The 23730-nt window shown below is 46.4% G+C and overlaps 1 pseudogene; it reads right to left on the minus strand.

Moving 5' to 3' along the window:
* LOC107297938 overlaps positions 1–23730 on the minus strand; it is a 58222-nt pseudogene that overhangs the window by 15112 nt on the left and 19380 nt on the right.

A 23730-nucleotide genomic window follows, 5' to 3' on the forward strand; every position in this document is an offset into this window, starting at 1 on the left:
GCCACTGGCGGCACAGGCGGTGCAGGCGGCTGCAAAGCTCCCGGGGCCCCTCGGCCTCCTGGCGGCAGCCGTCCAGACCGCGGAAGCGCCGCCGGTGGATCTCTGGGCTGAGGGCGGCCTCCATCCCTGGGGATCCCTGGGCCTCCGTCGGGTCTCCTGCTCGAGGGCAGCCAAAAGAAGCCCGAGAGAGTCCCAAATGCCCCCCCGGCCCCTCCGAAACCCCTTCTCAGCTTTCCAGGAGGGCAGAAATGGGTCTCCGCTCACTCGGCCTTTACCCGCCTGAGGAGAGCAACGGCAAATCCTTCCCGCCAATTTTTTGCGCGCTCCAGGGCTCTCCTACCTGAAGAAGGAGCCAGAACGATAGATATGTGCTTCCTAGAGGGGACCTAGTAGGAAGAGGATGAAAGGGGACCTTCTTTTTTCGGCCTCCCGGAATGTCTACTCCGCTGCTCTTCTTCGGAGGGGGGCGGGGTTCGCTGAAAGGCGGGCGGTGGAAGCGGAGGCTGGGACGGCGATGCTCGCAAAGGGCAGGGACGGACAGATGATCTCGGCGTCGCCCCTCTTCATCGCCCGCTTGCTCCTGCCCGGGTCCTGCGCCCGCATGGAAGTCGGGGAGGCTCCGCTGAAAGGCGGGGCTCTCCTTGGTCTCTGGGTCCAGCGCAGGACGGACGGATCGGGGGCTGAACGTCGGAAGGCGCCTGGTAGCCCCTTTTCCAGCCGACACCTTTCCTTGCACAACGGGAGCTTCGTGAGTGCAGCCGCCTCGGTCAGATGCAGAGACTGACGCGGGATGGAAATCGGGGAGGGCGACGGGAGGGGGAGGCAGGTTGGATCCGGGGCTGCGAACGAGGGGAAGCCTCGCCCTGAAAGTCGGCAGGATGCCTGGAGCGGAGAGCTCCCTTTCCTCCATGCTCCCTTCCTGGAGACGGGACTTGCTCTCTAGGCGTAAAGCGTTTCTCCCGGTGGTTTGTTTTCCGGGTTGCTATAGCAGAAGGGAGCGTAGAGGACTGAGGGTTTCGGTTTAACGGATCTGGCGCCGATCCCTTCGTTTTTCCTGTCTCTGTTTAAATACTCCTCCTCTGGAAACCGTGAAAGAACAGATTATCCTGGAGAAAATCTTACTCATCTGATGGCCTATAATCAATTCATCAAGAATCTGTATAACAAAAGATCAGGAACAAGCTAAAAGAAATCTCTAATTCCATATGATAACTAAACAGACTTCTCAGAGTAGAAATTTGTATATGTTTTATACAGGAATTATACTTTTTTCCTTTAGGTGTTGAATTTACAATATAAAAATATATATGATTTATTATTTAACATCCAAAGTTCTTTGAAAATGAAATCATTGTGCTCATTTTAAGTCTTCTGCAAAAAGACTAGTAGTGAACTCAGAATAAAAAGTTGCAAAGTTGGTTCTTATACCCACCTCTGAATTTAATAATTTGTTGTGGGAGGCTTTTCTCTGTCTGGTGAAACATTGCAGGTAGTTTGTAAATAGGAAACAATCTTCCAGTCCCAATTTGCTTCCACTCTCAATTTAACTCTGGCTGTTACAATGTGGGTTTGGGTGATAAATTCCTGTGAAGAGGGAAACCACCTGCAAAATTATGCATTTGTACAGTAGTTTGATTGTCCCTTTCATGATCTTTTTATTTTTGTTATTTCAGATGTATTATTGCTATCTATATTTGTATTTTTTAATAATGATGATGAGGAAGTTGGAAGGGACCTTGGAGGTCACCTAGTCCAACCCCATGCTCAGGCAGGAAACCCTATACCATTTCAGACAATTGGCTGTCCAGTCTCTTCCTAAAAACCTCCAGTGTTGGAGCATTCACAGCCTCTGGAGGCAGATTGTTCCACTGATTAATTGTTCTTAACTGTCAGGAAGTTTCTGCTTAGTTCTAGGTTACTTCTCTCTTTGGATAGCTTCCATCCATTGCTTCTTGTCTGCCTACGGGTGCTTTGGAGACTAGCTTGACTCTCTCTTCTTTGTGGCAACCCCTGAGATATTGGAACACTGCTATCATGTCCCCCCTCGCCCTTCTCTTCATTAAACTAGACATACCAAATTCCAGCAACTGTTCCTTATATGTTTTATCCTTCAGTCCCCTAATCAAATTTGTTGCTCCTGTCTGTACTCTTTCTAGAGTCTTCAACGTCTTTTTTATATCGTGGTGACCAAAACTGGATGCAGTATTCCAGGTTTGGTCTTACTAAGGCATTGTAAAGTGGTATTAGCACTTCATATGATCTTGATTTTATCCCAGACATGTCAAACACAAGGCCTGGGGGCCGGATGCGACCCGTGAAGTGGCTTCATGTGGCCCGCGAAACAATCCTGGAAACAGTGAGGGAACGGCCCCCACTGCCTTGGCCCTGGCCGGCTGGGAGCCCATGTACAATTTTGTGGTGGCCATCTTGGCACTTGCACCAGTGGACCATGCCTTGGCACTTGCCCTGGTCCTACCCCTTTCTGCCAGAGACCCTCAGATCTGTCCCACTCCTGCCCAGGCCCCCCACAGGCACCCTTGACAGGAATGATGTAGAACTGGCCACGCCCACCTAGTACGCCACACCCACTCCATCCACACCCACCCAATAGGCTGCATCCACTCTGGCCACACCCACCCAGCCCCCCAAGGGCAACCGCAATGCTGATGTGGCCCTCAATGAAATTGACACCCCTGTTCTTTTCCTTTCTTAATGCAGCCTAGCTCTGTTGGGTTTTTTGGCAGCTGCAGCGCACAGGCATACTATACGTGTGCAATTGGTTTTTCTTGCCTAAATGTAGAATCTTACTTTTTTCACCATTGAATTTCATTTTGTTAGATAGCACCTAATGTTCAAGTCAGTCAAGATCCTTCTGTATCTTAAGCCTCTCTTCTGGGGTGTTGGCTATTCCTGCCAGCTTGGTATCTTCTGCAAATTTGATGAGTTCCCCATCTATCCCTTTGTCCAAATCATTGAAGATGTTGAAGAGCACTGGGCCTCGAACAGAGCCCTGGGGCATTCCACTACACACTTCCCTCCATGTAGATGCAGTTCCATTAAGGACCACACGCTGTTTTATTGCTTTTAACTTTGTAAGGACCCAGCCCCCTTGTGGGAAGACAGGCAGCAAATAAATTTAGTAAATAATATTTTGATATTTTTTTGCCATTCTTTAAATCAGTGCTTTTCAGCCTGTTGTAAGCGTACCACTGGTGGTACTTCGGCAGGTGGCAGGTGCTACACGTAAGACGGGTTGAAAAGCAGTGGGAAAAAAAGTGGAAAAGTGTAGCGAGGATGAGCTGAAGCGGTAGCAACCTGCACAGGCCTGTGAGAGAGTCAGCTAGAGCTATGGGTTGCCAGGGCACTGTTGAGGGCCCAGGAGCACCAGGGGGCTCCATCTGATTGGCGCTCCTGGAAGTAGCCTCCGGGAAAGGAGTCAGCTGCAACTACACGGAAGAGAAAGAAGAGGAGAGGGGGGGGAGAGAGGAGAGGATATGAAGGGATGTTTTGGAAGGAAAATGAGAGAAAAAAAACCAATGAGGAAAGAGAATGGGACACAGAAAGAGAGACGGAGAAGAGGAGAGGCTTCTTTAAGACAAGGAGAGGGAGAGAAGGGGATAGAAGAGTGCAAAGATTACTGTCAGAGAAAGAAGCACAAGTTTCCCATTAAAAGTGTGTTAAGTGGGTGTATAGACAGTCCTCAACCTACAACCAGAATTGAGCCCAAAATTTATGTTGCTAAGTGAAAAATTCGTTAAACGAGTTTTGTCCCATTTTATGATTTTACTTGTCCCATTTCTTAGGAGAATCACTGAAATTGTTAAATTAGTAACACAGTTGTTAAGCGAAACTGGTTTCCCCATTGACATTGATTCTCAGAAGTTTGCAAAAGGGGATCACATGACCCTGGGACCATCATAAATATGAATCACTTGCCAAGCATCCAAATGTAAATCACGTGACCCTGGGGATGCTGCAACGGTCATAAGTGTGAAAAATGGTCAGAAATCACTTTTTTCTGTGCCATTGTGACTTTGAACAGTCACTAAGCGAATTCTTGTAAGTCGAGGGCCACCTGTACTTTATCACTTTTTCCCTTTTTTTTGGTCATCACGTTTTTGATACCTTGCTAGGTGACTGGTGGTAGTCGAATATTGCCATATCCTAAAAGTGGTACAATCTGTGAAAAAGTTGAAAAGCCCTGCTTTAAATGTTACCTCAGTTGAGAGAATAGTTTTGTCTGGAACAAAAATAATGTTCAGGATAAATCTCTCTTCTTAATCAAAGAAATTCTCCCCAACAACTGTAGCTTTTCCCTCTTTAGCATATCTTTATCAACTTCAACCCATACCTTAACATAATTATTTTGAAACAACATACAGTTCATATTTGTCAGATTAACATCCAAGTATTTTACTTTTTATTCAATCTCAAAACCTGATTTTTTTTCCCTTTCTATTTCACCTTCTACATATTTTGTTAACATCTTGTTTATTAGTGTTATAGCCCCATTGGCCATTAATATAACTGTTTTAAAACCTCAAAATTATTTTATTCTTTCTCTTTTCTTATTTTGTGGAGTAGAAAGGTTATCCTGCTGATCAATTGTCCCTGTCCTTTGGCAGAATATTGTTTTTTTTCTCGGTTCTTCCCATTTGACACTCCGTATTCCTTGGTTCTTGGGTGAACTAAGTTGCCATACAAAGTTTCTCCCCCCCCATAATATTTTCCCTCAGGATGTATTTTGTGAACCTCTGGGTATTGCCCAATTTAGTGGCAGATTCTGTTTGATATGGATGTTGTCATTTTACTTTACATATCCAGATTGCAGTCGTGATTTTTCTCTTCAAATGTACATAAGCCCTGCTCAGCACAACCAGTACCTTGTTCTCATCCCATGCTTGAATTTCTCTGCGTATTTGTAATGTTAACTGAAGATAATAAATTCTATTCAGAATATACTGTATACCGTAGTCTGCATTCTATGATGTGTTCCTTTCTTGTGATCAAAGGGGCTCTCCTTGGTCTCTGGGTCCAGCGCAGGTTGGACGGATCGGGGGCTGAACATCGGAAGGCGCCTGGTAGCCCCTTTTCCAGCTGACACCTTTCCTTGCAAAATGAGAGCTTCGTGAGTGCGGCCGCCTCCATCAGATGCAGAGACTGATGCAGGATGAAGATCGGGGAGGGCGACGGGAGGGGGAGGCAGGTGGGATCCGGGGCTGCAAATGAGGGGAAGCCTCACCCTCTGCCTCGCCCTGGAGATCGGCAGGATGGCTGGAGCAGAGAGCTTCCTTTCCTCTATGCTCCCTTCCTGGAGACAGGACTTGCTCTCTAGGCCACGGGTCAGCATCCCGCGGCTCCGAAGCCACATGTGGCTCTTTGAGCCTTCTCCTGCCGCTCCCAGCCTCCTCTGCCATTTGTAGAGACAGACAGAGAGAGGCACTTGCGCTTCCCTGCTTCCCTTCTGTGTGTTTGTGTGTTTGTAAAAAAGAGAGCGGCCTCACGCCACGCTGTTCCGACGAGCTGACAAGCTTATTGGGCGGGGCTCCTCCCTTTGCTGCGTCTGTGCCGGAAGCAGGAAGGACAGGAGAGAGCCAGCCCAATAATGTGTGTCAGCTTGCCAGGTGAGCAGATCGGAGAAAGGGAGAGAGAGAGGGGGAGAGAGAGAAAGAGAGGGAGGGAGAAAGAAAGAGGGAGAGAAAGAGAAAGCGAAAGAGGGATAGAGAAAAAGGAGAGGAAGAGAAAAAGGGAGAGGGAGAGAGAAAAAGAAAGGGAGAGGGGAGGAAAGAGAGGAGAGAGGAAAGAGAGGGAGAGGAAAGAGAGAGAGGGAAAGAGGGAGAGGGGGGGAGGAAAGAGAAAGAGGGAGTGGAAAGTGTAAGAAAGAGGTAAGAGAGGAAAGAGAGAGAGGAAAGAGAGAACTCATGCACAGCAGCCCGTATTTATTTTTAATTAAACTCTTCAATCAAGCTCTCCCCCCCTTGCACGCACAGGCACAACTTTTGCGACTCCCAGTGTTTTCTTTTCTCTGGGAAACGGGTCCAAGTGGCTCTTTGAGTGGTTAAGGTTACAGACCCCTGCTAGGGCCCGTAACCAATTTATCAAGAATTTGTATAACTAAAGATCAAGAATAAGCTAAAATATTTCTTAATTTCATATGATAACTAATTAGACATCTCAGAGTAGCAATTTGCATATGTTTTACACAGGAATTATACTTTTCTCCTTTACGTGTTGAATTTACAATATAAATATATTTATTATTTACCATCCAATACTTTGGTGGCCACTATCACCTCTCTCCTCAGAAAGGCTCTTTCTACCCTCCATGGATTTCTATGCTCTTTATGAGAATTGTGTTTTCCAAGTAAAGCTATTTCCACACTCTGCATTAATGCAGTCTATCCCCAGTGTGGATCCTTTCATGACAAGTAAGATGAGCTTTCCCAGTATAGCTTTTTCCAGTCTATCTACTTATATGGTCGCTTCCCATTGTGAATCCTTTGGTGGCAATTAAGATGACTGTTGCTAATGAAACTCTTTCCACATTCCATGCATTTATACGGTCTGTCCCCCAGTATGGATCCTTTTGTGACGATTAAGATTTCCTTTCCGGGTAAAGGTATTTCCACATTCCATGCATTTATACGGTCTGTCCCCAGTGTGGATCCTCTCATGAACATTAAGACTTATTTTCTGAGTAAAGCTCTTTCCACATTCTGTGCATTTATACAGTCTGTCCGCAGTGTGGATCCTCTCATGAAGATTAAGATTTCCTTTCTGAATAAAGCTCTTTCCACATTTCATACATTTATATGGTCTGTCCCCAGTGTGGACCTTTTCGTGACGATTAAGATCAACTTTCTGGGTAAAGGTCTTTCCACATTCCATGCATTTATACCTTCTGTCCCCAGTGTGGATCCTTTTGTGACGATTAAGAATTGTTTTCTGGGTAAAACTCTTTCCACATTCCATGCATTTATATGGTCTGTCCCCAGTGTGGATCCTCTCATGATCATTAAGATATCTTTTCCCGGTAAAGCTCTTTCCACATTCCATGCATTTATATGGTCTGTCCCCAGTGTGGATCCTCTCATGAAGGTTAAGATTTCCTTTCTGGATAAAGCTCTTTCCACATTCCATGCATTTATACGGTCTGTCCCTAGTGTGGATCCTTTTGTGAAAATTAAGAAGTCCTTTCTGGGTAAAGGTCTTTCCACATTCCATGCATTTATACGGACTGTCCCCAGTGTGGATCCTTTCGTGATGATTAAGAAGTGCTTTCCGGGAAAAGGTCTTTCCACATTCCATGCATTTATACGGTCTCTCCCCAGTGTGCATCTTTTGGTGGACATTAAGATTACTTTTCGTACTGAAACTCTTTCCACACTGCATGCAGACTTTCCTCTTTCTGCTCAGGCTGGAATCCCCTCCAGTTTTTACAGAGGTATGTGGTTTACATTTCCCATACAGTTTCTTTGGTGAAATAGCAGAGGAGTTATTCTCCATAGTTTTTAGAGGCATGCATCTTTTTTTTAGTCTGGTTTCTGCCATAGTTATGTAATTCAAATTCATGTTTTCTTTTTTTCTATATTTTTCTTTTCTCATTTCTTTCTGATCTTGCTGGGATAGGAAGCCACGAATACCAAGAGAAGTGGATGACTTCTCCACTCCATTTTCTGGCTGTTTTCTCCTTAGCATTTTGGTGTTCCTCTGATGGCGAAGGATTACTTTTATTTTATTCTTCTGTATTTCGAGTAGATTTAACCTTGCCTCATCGTTCTCATTCACACACACATCATCTGCATGGGCAAAAATTAAAATTAATATTCTATTAGAATTTAGAAGCCCCCCCCCCGTCAAAAACATGCCAATCTGCGTTCCGTGTTTAGTACAATCCATTTGTCTAGCCAGGATGTGATATCTGCAAATTGTTATCTAGGAGGCTCTATTATATAAAAATAATGTTTTCAGCCAAAAAACACATTAAACCTTTGGTGTTGAATCAGTCAATCTATTCAGTCACTTCCATGGAGTATCTAGGACAGCGGTTCTCAACCTGTGGGTCGCGACCCCTTTTGGGGTCGAATGACCATTCCCACAGGGGTCGCCAAAGTCCTGGAGTTTTTCCTCATAGAATCCTTATGAAACGCAGTCCGGCGCTTTTTTTTTCCCCCCCTTTTTCATGAGCTGTGCTACTCCCTCTTATTCTATTGGCTTTTGAAAGCCAATAGAATAGACTCTATTCAAGAGAGTCTATTCTATTGGCGTTCGAAAGCCAATAGATTCTATTGGCTTTCAAAAGCCAATAGGAATTGTCCAGGCTGTCTCTGCCCTGCTGAGCCCTGCTGCAAGTTGTCTGCAGCTAAGAGCTTTCTGGAAGTTTCCACCCCTCCCTGCTGAACTAAATGTAAGTAAAAGAGGGCCAGGGGTGGGAGGGCTGCCCAGAAGCGCCTGGCCCGGCCTGCCGCCACACCGAACGGGCGGTGACCAAGGTGAGGCTAGCGGAGCAGCGGCAGCTGCTGGGAGTGTAGCTGGCGCGCGTGGGGCTCGGCGGGTGGCTTACCTCCCTTGGGCTGGGCCAGCTGGTGGCCCAGCTGGTGGTCGGCCTGCACCATTGCTGCCGCTTGCCTTCGCCGCTCTGGGCCGGCCTAGCGCCTTTCGGAACGGGCGGTGGCCAAGGTAAGGCTAGCGGAGCAGCGGTGGGCGCTGCGAGCGTAGCTGGTGCGCGTGGGGCCCGGCGGGTGGCTTACCTCCCTTGGGCTGGGCCAGTTGGTGGCCCAGCTGGTGGTCGGCCTGCGCCGTCGCTGCCGCTTGCCTTGGCCGCTCTGGGCCGGCCTGCCGCCTCCTGGAACGGGCGGTGGCCAAGGTAAGGCTAGCGGAGCAGCGGTGGGCCCCATCTGTAAAAGAAAAAGTCTTCCGCCCAAGCATAACTTTTAAGGATTTTAAGGATCTTTGAGAGAGAGAGATTTTAAGGATCTTTGAGAGGGAGAGAGAAATAGAGAGAGGGAGAAAAAAAGAGGAAAGAGAGAGAGAGGAAAGAAACGGGAGAGGAAAGAGGAAAGAGGGAGAGAGAGAAAAGAGAAGAGAGAGGAAAGAGAAAGAGAGGAAAGATAATTTGGGGGTCGACCAGAAGGAAACCAGGTCTGTTGTTCCCCCTCGCCCCTCTCTCCGCCTCCCTTTGTGCAGCGGCGTCTTTGGCTGCTGCCTTCGGTGGGGGAGCCAAACCGTCCAAGGCATTTGCACCCTGAAGGTGTGGACGCTGCTTTCATGACTTGCCACTACCCACCCCCTCTCTTCCCGCCCTGCTCGGGCAACGCGCTGCTGCTGCTGCTGGCTGAGCTGAGGCGCCGGAGCCTCCCCCGCGCCGCCCGGCCCACCTCCCTCGCCGTTGGAGGGCATCTGTGTGTGTCTCCAGACCTTACCGGACTACCATCCCCAGCAGCCCTAAAAAGCATTGTGGAAGAGTGGGGAATGCTGGGAGTTGCAGTTCATCACCATCTGGAAAAACATGACTCTCCAAAGATTAATCCTTCCTTCCTTCCTTCCATCCATCCATCCATCTCCTTCCCTTTCAATCTCTCCTTCCTTCCTTCCTTTCTTTCCCCCTCAGTCTCCTTCCTTCTCCATCTCCTTCCTTTCCCCTTCAATCTTCCTTCCTTCCTTCCATCCCTTCCCCTTCAATCTCTCTCCTTCCNAGTGTGGATCCTCTCATGAAGGTTAAGATTTCCTTTCTGGATAAAGCTCTTTCCACATTCCATGCATTTATACGGTCTGTCCCTAGTGTGGATCCTTTTGTGAAAATTAAGAAGTCCTTTCTGGGTAAAGGTCTTTCCACATTCCATGCATTTATACGGACTGTCCCCAGTGTGGATCCTTTCGTGATGATTAAGAAGTCCTTTCCGGGAAAAGGTCTTTCCACATTCCATGCATTTATACGGTCTCTCCCCGGTGTGCATCTTTTGGTGGACATTAAGATTACTTTTCGTACTGAAACTCTTTCCACACTGCATGCAGACTTTCCTCTTTCTGCTCAGGCTGGAATCCCCTCCAGTTTTTACAGAAGTATGTGGTTTACATTTCCCATACAGTTTCTTTGGTGAAATAGCAGAGGAGTTATTCTCCATAGTTTTTAGAGGCATGCATCTTTTTTTTAGTCTGGTTTCTGCCATAGTTATGTAATTCAAATTCATGTTTTCTTTTTTTCTATATTTTTCTTTTCTCATTTCTTTCTGATCTTGCTGGGATAGGAAGCCACGAATACCAAGAGAAGTGGATGACTTCTCCACTCCATTTTCTGGCTGTTTTCTCCTTAGCATTTTGGTGTTCCTCTGATGGCGAAGGATTACTTTTATTTTATTCTTCTGTATTTCGAGCAGATTTAACCTTGCCTCCTTGTCGTTCTCATTCACACACACATCATCTGCATGGGCAAAAATTAAAATTAATATTCTATTAGAATTTAGAAGCCCCCCCCCCGTCAAAAACATGCCAATCTGCGTTCCGTGTTTAGTACAATCCATTTGTCTAGCCAGGATGTGATATCTGCAAATTGTTATCTAGGAGGCTCTATTATATAGAAATAATGTTTTCAGCCAAAAAACAGATTAAACCTTTGGTGTTGAATCAGTCAATCTATTCAGTCACTTCCATGGAGTATCTAGGAGAGCGGTTCTCAACCTGTGGGTCGCGACCCCTTTTGGGGTCGAACGACCATTTCACAGGGGTCGCCAAAGTCCTGGAGTTTTTCCTCATAGAATCCTTATGAAACGCAGTCCGGCGCTTTTTTTTTTTTTTTCCTTTTTCATGAGCTGTGCTAATCCCTCTTATTCTATTGGCTTTTGAAAGCCAATAGAATAGACTCTATTCAAGAGAGTCTATTCTATTGGCGTTCGAAAGCCAATAGATTCTATTGGCTTTCAAAAGCCAATAGGAATTGTCCAGGCTGTCTCTGCCCTGCTGAGCCCTGCTGCAAGTTGTCTGCAGCTAAGAGCTTTCTGGAAGTTTCCACCCCTCCCTGCTGAACTAAATGTAAGTAAAAGAGGGCCAGGGGTGGGAGGGCTGCCCAGAAGTGCCTGGGCCGGCCTGCCGCCACACTGAACGGGCGGTGACCAAGGTGAGGCTAGCGGAGCAGCAGCAGGTGCTGGGAGCGTAGCTGGCGCGCGTGGGGCTCGGCGGGTGGCTTACCTCCCTTGGGCTGGGCCAGCTGGTGGCCCAGCTGGTGGTCGGCCTGTGCCGTTGCTGTCGCTTGCCTTCGCCGCTCTGGGCCGGCCTGCCGCCTCTCAGAACAGGCGGTGGCCAAGGTAAGGCTAGCGGAGCAGCGGTGGGCACTGCGAGCGTAGTTGGCGCGCGTGGGGCCCGGCGGGTGGCTTACCTCCCTTGGGCTGGGCCAGTTGGTGGCCCAGCTGGTGGTCGGCCTGCGCCATCGCTGCCGCTTGCCTTGGCCGCTCTGGGCCGGCCTGCCGCCTCCCAGAACGGGCGGTGGCCAAGGTAAGGCTAGCGGAGCAGCGGTGGGCCCCATCTATAAAAGAAAAAGTCTTCCACCCAAGCATAACTTTTAAGGATTTTAAGGATCTTTGAAAGAGAGAGATTTTAACGATCTTTGAGAGGGAGAGAGAAATAGAGAGAGGGAGAAAAAAAGAGGAAAGAGAGAGAGGAAAGAAACGGGAGAGGAAAGAGGGAGAGAGAGGAAAGAGAAGAGAGAGGAAAGAGAAAGAGAGGAAAGATAATTTGGGGGTCGACCAGAAGGGAACCGGGTCTGTTGTTCCCCATCGCCCCTCTCTCCGCCTCCCTTTGTGCAGCGGCGTCTTTGGCTGCTGCCTTCGGTGGGGGAGCCAAACCGTCCAAGGCATTTGCACCCTGAAGGTGTGGACGCTGCTTTCATGACTTGCCACCACCCACCCCCTCTCTTCCCACCCTGCTCGGGCAACGCGCTGCTGCTGCTGCTGGCTGAGCTGAGGCGCCGGAGCCTCCCCCGTGCTGCCCGGCCTGCCTCCCTCGCCGTTGGAGGGCATCTGTGTGTGTCTCCAGACCTTACCGGACTACCATCCCCAGCAGCCCTAAAAAGCATTGTGGAAGAGTGGGGAATGCTGGGAGTTGCAGTTTATCACCATCTGGAAAAACATGACTCTCCAAAGATTAATCCTTCCATCCATCCATCCATCCATCTCCTTCCCTTTCAATCTCTCCTTCCTTCCTTCCTTTCTTTCTCCCTCAGTCTCCTTCCTTCTCCATCTCCTTCCTTTCCCCTTCAATCTTCCTTCCTTCCTTCCATCCCTTCCCCTTCAATCTCTCTCCTTCCTTCCTTCCTTCCTTCCCCCTTCAAACTCCTTCCTTCTCCATCTTTCCTTTCCCCTTCAATCTTCCTTCCATCTCCATCCCTTCCCCTTCAATCTCTCTCTCTCCTTCCTTCCTTCCCCCTTCAATCTCCTTCCTTCTCCACCTCCTTCCTTTTCCCTTCAATCTTCCTTCCTTCCTTCCTTCCCCTTCCCTCCCTCCCAACATTTTTGAGCAAGGAAGAGTAAGCTTCTTCAGCGAGCATTGCTATATTGTTTTTGTGATTAATCACTATGCTTTAATTATGTTCAATTCGTAACAATGAAAATACACCCTGCATATCAGATATTTACATTACGATTCATAACAGTAGCAAAATTACAGTTATGAAGAAGCAACGAAAATAATTTTATGGTTGGGGGTCACAACATGAGGAACTCTATTAAGGGGTCGCGGCATTAGAAAGGTTGAGAACCACTGATCTAGGATATTTCGCAACTCTATGGTGAATGTTTCTGCCACGACCTTATAGCGAACTGAACAGCCTGGCCTTACCCAGAGCAGCCATATTGATAGAAACCTCCTGCATGACTTCTCTGCACAAGGCCTTCTGGCCAGAATCTAGCAGCCTCCACTCCTCATCTGTGAAGTCCACAGTCACCCCCTTAAAGGAATCAAAGCTCTAGAAAGAGAAAAAAGTAGACAATCCCAGGAAACAGTTGAAAGTTCTCTCTCTTAATGCACACAACATAAAACAAACAGTTGCAAGACCCAAATGAACATTTGCTTTCAGGACGGATTCATGCCACCCTGTCCACATAGTCCATGGGGCTGGGAAGTTGCAGCTTAACAAATCACGGCTTAGCTACTTCCAGGTTGTAGAATGCAACACAGCCAACATTGAACAACAGTTTTATTGTTACAGCCACTTAGTGTTGACTTATTTGCTTATCCTTCATGTGCTATATTTTTCTTGGTATACTTACAGTTACCTTACAAGGGAGACGGCTGGCATAAATATTCAATAAAATAAATAAAAACATCTTAGGTATGTTTAATCCCACTATTATAGTTTCAATTCATGGGTTTCATTTCTAACTATTTAGGCACTTTGCTTAATAGTATTAAGAAATATTAAACTCTTTCTACAATTAAATTTCATTTCTAATAAAAGGTTCCTGCCTATCAATTGTCTCATTGGCATTTCCAGCACAATCTTGAAAGCCAAATGTGGATGGACACTATGTTCAAGTGCACACAGACTCAGCTTTTGGTATTAAACACAGCTCCTGAATGGATGGAGCTGGAACGCTACCGTTCTCAGAAGGAACCTACACTTACCTGGCAAGGTGGCCAGATTTGGGCCCTCCTGAAAAACAGCTCCTGAATAGAGCTGGATCGATCTCCTCTGCCCCGGAGCTCTGCTGAAATCTCCTCTGTGAAAGGCTCCTGCATTTGAAGAACAGACTGATTCATAATCCATTTTCAGAGGACAATATCTGTGATAGTTCACATACTTTACCTTTTTATTTCCTCCTTGTATTTCCCAACCCAATTCAGAGACACTTCAGGGACTCTGCATGTCCTTATATTTCTGAATAAATGAGAGTTATAAAAGCAGGCTGTGTTTTTATCTATATAAACTGTAAGGGAGTGTTAATTAGTTTGTTTCTCTTACTATTGTGGTATTCTAGGGCTTATTAAATGTGGCTCTGTATCAGAGGCCATTCACATAATCCAGTTGCTTCCCCTTTACATAGATTCAAGTAACAGCAGATCACAAACTAAACACTGATTATTATGAGTTATGTGGATAACATCACAAAGGATACAGAAGTGTAAAGGGATAAATTAATTTAGGAAACAGAAGCATTTGCCTCAAGAAGAAATCCATTCTTCAAAAGTGAGGAATTCTAGAAAAGGCTGCAGTCATATTTTAATATTGCAGATATAGCTAGATTGCTAATCCTTCCTCTCCCCCTCCCATCCACCCCCATGGAGCTCCCAGGATGAAGCCTCCCCGTCCTCACCTGCCCCTTTCCCGGCTCTTCCCGCTGGGCTTGGCTGAGGAGGAAGCCTTCGGCCAGGGCCACCGCCTGCGAACAGCTCTCGGCTCCGCACTCCCTCACCCAGCTCGCCATCTCCGCGGGCAGCAGGGCCAGCAGCTGCTCCAGCACCACCAGGTCCAGCATCTCCCTTTTGCTGCTCCTCTCCGGCCGCAGCCACTGGCGGCACAGGCGGTGCAGGCGGCTGCAAAGCTCCCGGGGCCCCTCGGCCTCCTGGCGGCAGCCGTCCAGACCGCGGAAGCGCCGGCGGAGGATCTCTGGGCTGAGGGCGGCCTCCATCCCTGGGGGTCCCTGGGCCTCCGTCGGGGCTCCTGCTCGAGGGCAGCCAAAAGAAGCCCGAGAGGGTCGCAAATGCCCCCCGGCCCCTCCGAAACCCCTTCTCCGGTTTGCAGGAGGGCAGAAATGGGTCTCCGCTCACTCGGCCTTTACCCGCCTGAGGAGAGCAAAGGCAAATCCTTCCCGCCAATTTTCTAAGCGCTCCTTGACTCGCGTGCCTCAAGAAAAAGTTAGAACGATAGATGTGTGCTTCCTAGAGTGGATCTGATAGGAAGAGAATGAAAGGGAACTTTCCTTTTTCGGCCTCCCAGAATGTCTACTCCGCTGCTCTTCTTCTTCGGAGGGGGGCGGCAGGGTTCGCTGAAGGGCGGGCGGTGGAAGAGGAGGTTGGGACCGCGTTGCTTGCAAAAAGGGCAGGGAAGGACAGATGATCTCGGCGTCGCCCCTCTTCATCGCCCGCTTGCTCCTGCCCAGGTCCTGCGCCCTGCATGGAAGTCGGGGAGCCTCCGCTGAAAGGTGGGGCTCTCCTTGGTCTCTGGGTCCAGCGCAGGACGGACGGATCGGGGGCTGAACGTCGGAAGGCGCCTGGTAGCCCCTTTTCCAGCTGACACCTTTCCTTGCACAACGGGAGCTTCGTGAGTGCAGCCGCCTCCGTCAGATGCAGAGACTGACNCACCCAGCTCGCCATCTCCGCGGGCAGCAGGGCCAGCAGCTGCTCCAGCACCACCAGGTCCAGCATCTCCCCTTTGCTGCTCCTCTCCGGCCGCAGCCACTGGCGGCACAGGCGGTGCAGGCGGCTGCAAAGCTCCCGGGGCCCCTCGGCCTCCTGGCGGCAGCCGTCCAGACCGCGGAAGCGCCGCCGGTGGATCTCTTGGCTGAGGGCGGCCTCCATCCCTGGAGATCCCTGGGCCTCCGTCGGGTCTCCTGCTCGAGGGCAGCCAAAAGAAGCCCGAGAGAGTCGCAAATGTCCCCCAGCCCCTCCGAAACCCCTTATCAACTTTCCAGGATGACAGAAATGGGTCTCCGCTCACTCGGCCTTTACCCGCCTGAGGAGAGCAACGGCAAATCCTTCCCGCCAATTTTCTAAGCGCTCCTTGACTCGCGTGCCTCAAGAAAAAGTTAGAACGATAGATGTGTGCTTCCTAGAGTGGATCTGATAGGAAGAGAATGAAAGGGAACTTTCCTTTTTCGGCCTCCCAGAATGTCTACTCCGCTGCTCTTCTTCTTCGGAGGGGGGCGGCAGGGTTCGCTGAAAGGCGGGCGGTGGAAGCGGAGGTTGGGACGGCGATGCGTGCAAAAAGGGCAGGGAAGGACTGATGATCTCGGCGTCGCCCCTCTTCATCGCCCGCTTGCTCCTGCCCGGGTCCTGCGCCCGCATGGAAGTCGGGGAGCCTCCGCTGAAAGGTGGGGCTCTCCTTGGTCTCTGGGTCCAGCGCAGGACGGACGGATCGGGGGCTGAACGTCGGAAGGCGCCTGGTAGCCCCTTTTCCAGCTGACACCTTTCCTTGCACAGCGAGAGCTTCGTGAGTGCAGCCGCCTCCGTCAGATGCAGAGACTGACGCGGGATGGAAATCGGGGAGGGCGACGGGAGGGGGAGGCAGGTGGGATCCGGGGCTGCGAAGGAGGGGAAGCCTCGTCCTGGAGGTCGGCAGGATGGCTGGAGCAGAGAGCTCCCTTCCCTCCATGCTCCCTTCCTGGAGACGGGACTTGCTCTCTAGGCGTAAAGCGTTTCTCCCGGTGGTTCCTTTGCCGGGTTGCTAGAGCAGAAGGGAGCGTAGAGGACTGAGGGTTTCAGCTTAACGGAGCTGGCGCCGATCCCTTCGTTTTCTCATGTCTCTTGTTTAAATACTCCTCCTCTGGAAACCGTGAAAGAACAGATTATCTTGGAGAAAATCTTACTCATCTGATGGCCTGTAATCAATTCATCAGGAATCTGTATAACCAAAGATCAGGAACAAGCTAAAAGAAATCTCTAATTCCATATGATAACTAAATAGACTTCTCAGAGTAGAAATTTGTATATGTTTTATACAGGAATTATACATTTTTCTTTTAGGTGTTGAATTTACAATATAAAAATATCTATGATTTATTATTTAACATCCAAAGTTCTTTGAAAATCAAATCATTGTGCTCACTTTAAGTCTTCTGCTAAAAGACTAGTAATAATAAGTCTTTATTGATTAGCCCTTGGGCCATAGCAAGGTGCAAAGTTCCAGCAACAAATTATTACTAAAGTTTGATGAAAATTTAAAAATGAAATTTGATAAAATACAGTTTAAAATGGAATTAGAGTAGAATATGACTTAAAATGAAATTGGAATAAAATACAGTCTAAAATGAAATTAAAATAGAGTACAGTAATTTAAAATGATGATAAAATATGATAAAATTATATCTTGGAGTCACCCTTGCAATCTACCCCAATCAGTCAGTCCCACGTATGCAGATCTCAACCGAACCATTTTGTTTAAGTGCTGTGCTGCATTAAAAGTTATTTTCAAGGTCTGGCCGCACATAAGGCAAGTTGTTTTGATATGGGGATCCCAATGAGTCATTCGTTTGGTATATAAACCAAGGTACCTGTCTCTCACCCTCTTGTACAGGCAACAATCAAATAGTATGTGAGCCAGGTCTTCTACCTCTGCCGCTCCGCAAATGCAGAGACGCTCATTGTAAGGTATAGAATGGAATCTCCCAGATCTGACCATTGTGTCAAGCTGTTCAAATCTCGCTCCCATAAATATCTCCCTAAGAATTTTGGGCAGTTGTAACTTCAAATAGCTGTCTACTTGAAAAGTATGTTTGTATTTACTCAGTCATTTCAAGTTGCCCACCTTAGTAAGAATCGCTATATCATTTTGTGCTTCTATATCCTTAATTCTTTGGGCAGGTCTTTTTTTTAAATTGTTCTCCTGTTACACAAGAGACAGGAAGACCACAGCTTCTTACAAAATTTGTTAGAGGGGGGGAAAAAAGTGAAGGAAACGATTGGTCCATTAATGGGTGAAAGTGGCAAGAAGGTGACAAGCAACAGGGAGGAAGCAGAACTATTTAACTCGTTTTTCGCATCTGTTTTTACACAAAGGGAAAAAACAGACCAACCTATGAAAAATAATGCCATAAAAAACAGAATAGAAACGCAAGTTAAGATAGGCAAGAAAACGGTGAGTGAGCACCTGTCCAGCATAGACAACTGCAGTTATTCACTTAACAACATAGGCAAATACAGTAAAATGGGGCAAAATTTACTAAACAAATGTCTCACTTAACAAGAGAAATTTTGGGTTCAATTGTGGTTGTAAATCAAGGACTACCTGTAGTCATTAAATACTTTTTCTCTCCACGCTCAATACATTTGTGGGCTGGTTCTCCTGTGGATACTTTGGTGGTTAGTATCGCCTCTCTCCTCAGAAAGGCTCTTTCTACTCTCCGTGGATTTATATGCTCTTTATGAGAATTGTGTTTTCCAAGTAAAGTTATTTTCAATGGTTTCCCCATTGACTTTGTCAGAAGGTTGCAAAAGGGGATCACATGACCCCGGGACCATCATAAATATGAATCACTTGCCAAGCATCCAAATGTAAATCACGTGACCCTGGGGATGCTGCAATGGTCATAAGTGTGAAAAATGGTCAGAAATCACTTTTTTCTGTGCCATTGTGACTTTGAACAGTCACTAAGTGAACTGTTGTAAGTCGAGGGCCACCTGTACTTTATCACTTTTTCCCTTTTTTTGGTCATCAAGTTTTTGATACCTTACTAGGTGACTGGTGGTAGTCGAATATTGCCATATCCTAAAAGTGGTACAATCTGTGAAAAGCCCTGCTTTAAATGTTACCTCAGTTGAGAGAATAGTTTTGTCTGGAACAAAAATAATGTTCAAGATAAATCTCTCTTCTTAATCAAAGAAATTCTCCCCAACAACTGTAGCTTTTCCCTCTTTAAAATATCTTTATCAACTTCAACCCATACCTTAACATAATTATTTTGAACAACATACAGTTCATATTTGTCAGATTAACACCCAAGTATTTTACTTTTTATTCAATCTCAAAACCTGATTTTTTAATCAATTGTTTCACCTTCTATATATTTTTTAACATCTTGTTTATTAGTGTTATAGCCCCATTGGTCATTAATATAACTTTTTTAAAACCTCAAAATTATTTTATTCTTTCTCTTTTCTTATTTTGTGGAGTAGAAAGGTTATCCTGCTGATCAATTGTCCCTGTCCTTTGGCAGAATATTGTTTTTTTTCCTCGGTTCTTCCCATTTGACACTCCGTATTCCTTGGTTCCTGGGTGTACTAAGTTGCCATACAAAGTTTCTTCCCCCCTTAATATTTTTCCTCAGGATGTATTTTGTGAACCTCTGGGTATTGCCCAATTTAGTGGCACATTCTGTTTGATATGGATGTTGTCATTTTATTTTACATATCCAGATTGCAGTCGTGATTTTTCTCTTCAAATGTACATAAGCCCTGGTCAGCACAACCAGTACCTTGTTCTCATCCCATGCTTGAATTTCTCTGCGTATTTGTAATGTTAACTGAAGATAATAAATTCTATTCAAAATATACTGTATACCATAGTCTGCATTCTATGATGTATTCCTTTCTTGTGATCAAAGGGGCTCTCCTTGGTCTCTGGATCTCTGGGTCCAGCGCAGGATGAACGGATCGGGGGCTGAACGTTGGAAGGCGCCTGGTAGCACCTTTTCCAACCGACACATTTCCTTGCAAAACGAGAGCTTCATACGTGCAGCCGCCTCCGTCAGATACAGAGACTATCGCAGGATGGAAATCGGGGAGGGCGACGGGAGGGGAAGGCAGGTGGGATCCGGGGCTGTAAACGAGGGGAAGCCTCACCCTCTGTCTCGCCCTGGAGGTCAGCAGGATGGCTGGAGCAGAGAGCTTCATTTCCTCTATGCTCCCTTCCTGGACTTGCTCTCTAGGCGTAAAGCGTTTCTCCTGGTGGTTTGTTCGCAGGTTACTAGAGCAGAAGTGAACGTAGAGGACTGAGGGATCCGGGGCTGCAAACGAGGGGAAGCCTCGCCCTCTGCCTTGCCCTGGAGGTTGGCAGGATAGCTGGAGCAGAGAGCTTCCTTTCCTCTATGCTCCCTTCTTGGAGACAAGACTTGCTCTCTAGGCCACGGGTCAGCAACCTGCGGCTCCGGCGCCACATGTGGCTCTTTGAGCCTTCTCCTGTGGCTCCCAGCCTCCTCTGCCATTTGTAGAGACAGAGAGAGGCACTTGCGCTTCCCTGCTTCTTTTCTCTCTCTCTATGTATGTAAAAAAGAGAGTGGCCTCATGCTATGCTGTTCCGACGAGCTGACAAGCTTATTGGGCGGGGCTCCTCCCTTTCCTGCGTCTGTGCAGGAAGCAGGAAGGACAGGAGAGAGCCAGCCCAATAATGTGTGTCAGCTTGCCAGGTGAGCAGATCGGAGCAAGGGAGAGAGGGAAAGAGAGAGGAAAGAGGGAGAGAGAAAAAGAAAGGGAGGGGGAGGAAAGAGAAGAAAGAGAGGGAGAGGAAAGAGAGAGAGAGGGAGGAAGAGAGTGAGAAAGAGGGAGGGGGAAGAAAGAGAAAGAGAGGAGTGTGAGAAAGAGAGGGAGAGGAGAGAACTCATGCACAGCAGCCCCTATTTACTTTTAATTAAACTCTTCAATCAAGCTCTCCCCCCCCCCCCCCCGCACGCACAGGGACAACTTTTGTGACTCCCAGTGTTTTCTTTTCTCTGGGAAATGGGTCCAAGTGGCTCTTTGAGTGGTTAAGGTTGCAGACCCCTGCTAGGGCCCGTAACCAATTTATCAAGAATTTGTATAACTAAAGATCAAGAATAAGCTAAAAATATTTCTTAATTTCATATAACTAATTAGACTTCTCAGAGTAGCAATTTGCTTATGTTTTACACAGGAATTATACTTTTCTCCTTTATGTTCTGAATTTATAATATAAATATATTTATTATTTACCATCCAATACTTTGGTGGCCACTATTGCCTCTCTCCTCAGAAAGGCTCTTTCTACCCTCCATGGATTTATATGCTCTTTATGAGAATTGTGTTTTCCAAATAAAGCTATTTCCACACTCTGTGCATTAATGTGGTATATCCCCAGTGTGGATCCTTTCATGACAAGTAAGATGAGCTTTCCCAGTATAGCTTTTTCCAGTCTATCTACTTATATGGTCGCTTCCCACTGTGAATCCTTTGGTGGTAATTAAGATGACTGTTGCTAATGAAACTCTTTCCACATTCCATGCATTTATACGGTCTGTCCCCAGTATGGATCCTTTCATGAAGATTAAGATTTCCTTTCCGGGTAAAGCTCTTTCCACATTCCATGCATTTATACAGACTGTCCCCAGTGTGGATCCTTTTGTGACGATTAAGACTTCCTTTCCGGGTAAAGGTCATTCCACATTTCATGCATTTATACGGTCTGTCCCCAGTGTGGATCCTCTCATGAATATTAAGACTTTCTTTCTGAGTAAAGCTCTTTCCACATTCTGTGCATTTATACGGTCTGTCCCCAGTATGGATCCTCTCATGAAGATTAAGATGTCCTTTCTGGGTAAAACTCTTTCCACATTTCATGCATTTATACGGTCTGTCCCCAGTGTGGATCCTCTGATGAAAATTAAGATGTCCTTTCTGGGTAAAGCTCTTTCCACATTTCATGCATTTATACGGTCTGTCCCTAGTGTGGATCCTTTCATGAAGATTAAGATTTCCTTTCCGGGTAAAGCTCTTTCCACATTCCATGCATTTATACGGACTGTCCCCAGTGTGGACCTTTTTGTGACGATTAAGAGGTCCTTTCCGGGTAAAAGTCATTCCACATTCCATGCATTTATATGGTCTGTCCCCAGTGTGGATCCTCTCATGACGATTAAGAGTGTCTTTCCAGATAAAGCTCTTTCCACATTCCATGCATTTATACGGTCTGTCCCCAGTGTGGATCCTCTCATGAAGATTAAGATTTCCTTTCTGGGTAAAGCTCTTTCCACATTCCATGCATTTATACGGTCTGTCCCCAGTGTGGATCCTTTCGTGATGATTAAGATTTACTTTCCGGGTAAAACTCTTTCCACATTCCATGCATTTATACGGTCTGTCCCCAGTGTGGATCTTCTCATGAAGTTTAAGATTTTCTTTCCGGATAAAGCTTTTTCCACATTCTATGCATTTATATGATCTCTCCCCGGTGTGCATCTTTTGGTGGACATTAAGATTACTTTTCGTACTGAAACTCTTTCCATACTGCATGCAGCGTTTCCTCTTTCTGCTCAGGCTGGAATCCACCAAAGATATTACAGAGATATGTGGTTCGCATTTTTTTGGTGAAGTAGAAACGAAGGAGCTATTCTCCATAGTTTCGAGAGGCATGCATGCCTCCTTGTCGTTCTCATTCACAAACACATCATCTGCATGAGAAAAAATGAAAATTAATATTCTGATTACAAACATCAAAAACATGCCAATCTGCGTTCCAGGTTTAGTATAATCCATTTGTCTAGCCAGGATGTGATATCTCCAAATTGTCATCTGGGAGGCTCTATTATATAGAAATAATGTTTCCAGCCAAAAAACAGATTAAAGTCAATCTATTCAGTCACTTCCATGGAGTATCTAGGATATTTCTCAATTCTATGGTGAATGTTTCTGCCACGACCTTATAGCAAACTGAACAGCCTGGCCTTACCCAGAGCAGCCATATTGATAGAAACCTCCTGCATGACTTCTCTGCACAAGGCCTTCTGGCCAGAATCTAGCAGCCTCCACTCCTCATCTGTGAAGTCCACAGTCACCCCCTTAAAGGAATCAGAGCTCTAGAAAGAGAAAAAAGTAGACAATCCCAGGAAACAGTTGAAAGTTCTCTCTCTTAATGCACACAACATAAAACAAACAGTTGCAAGAGCCAAATGAACATTTGCTTTCAGGACGGATTCATGCCACCCTGCCCACATAGTCCATGGGGCTAGGAAGTTGCAGCTTAACAAATCACGGCTTAGCTATTTCCAGGTTGTAGAATGCAACACAGCCAACGTTGAACAACAGTTTTATTGTTACAGCCACTTAGTGTTGACGTACTGGCTTATCCTTCATGTGCTATATTTTTCTTGGTATACTTACAGTTACCTTACAAGGGAGACGGCTGGCATAAATATTCAATAAAATAAATAAACACATCTTAGGTATGTTTAATCCCACTGTTATAGTTTCAATCCATGGGTTTTATTTCTAACTATTTTAGGCACTCTTCTTAAAAGTATTAAGAAATATTAAACTCTTTCTACAATTACATTTCATTTCTAATAAAAGGTTCCTGCCTATCAATTGTCTCATTTGCATTTCCAGCACAATCTTGAAAGCCAAATGTGAGTGGACACTGTATTCAAGTGCACATAGACTAAGCTTTTGGTACTAAACACAGCTCCTGAATGCATGGAGCTGGAACACTACTTTTCTCAGAAGAAACCTGCACTTACCTGGCAAGGTGGCCAGAATTGGGTCCTCCTGAAAAACAGCTCCTGAATACAGCTGGATCGATCTCCTCTGCCACAGAGGTCTGCTGAGATCCCCTCTGTGAACAGCTCCTGCATTTGAAGAACAGCCTGATTCATAATCCATTTTCAGAGGACAATATCTGTGATACTTCGCATTACTTACATTTTGCTTTCTTACTTGTATTTCCCCAACCCAATTCAGAGACAATTCAGGGACCCTGCGTGTGACTTAAAACAGCAGGCTGTATTTTTATGTAGATAAAATGTGTTAATTAGTTTCCTTCTCTTACTATTGTGGTATTCTAGGGCTTATTAAATGTGGCTCTGTATCAGAGGCCATTCACATAATCCAGTTGCTTCCCCTTATCTAGATTCAGGTAACAGCAGATCACAAACTGATTATGATGAGATATGTGGATAACATCACAAAGGATACAGAGGTGTAAAGGCATAAATTAATTTAGGAAACAAGCATTTGCCTCAAGGAGAAATCAATTGTTCAAAAGTGTGGAATTCCAGAAAAGGCTGCAGTCATATTTTCAATTTGTCTTATTAGAGATGGCTATATCTCTGATCCTTCCCTCTCACCCACCCCGCTAATGGA

This window comes from Protobothrops mucrosquamatus, unplaced genomic scaffold (assembly GCF_001527695.2).
Source record: "Protobothrops mucrosquamatus isolate PMUCROS unplaced genomic scaffold, P.Mucros_1.0 scaffold3603, whole genome shotgun sequence".
Taxonomy (NCBI): domain Eukaryota; kingdom Metazoa; phylum Chordata; class Lepidosauria; order Squamata; family Viperidae; genus Protobothrops; species Protobothrops mucrosquamatus.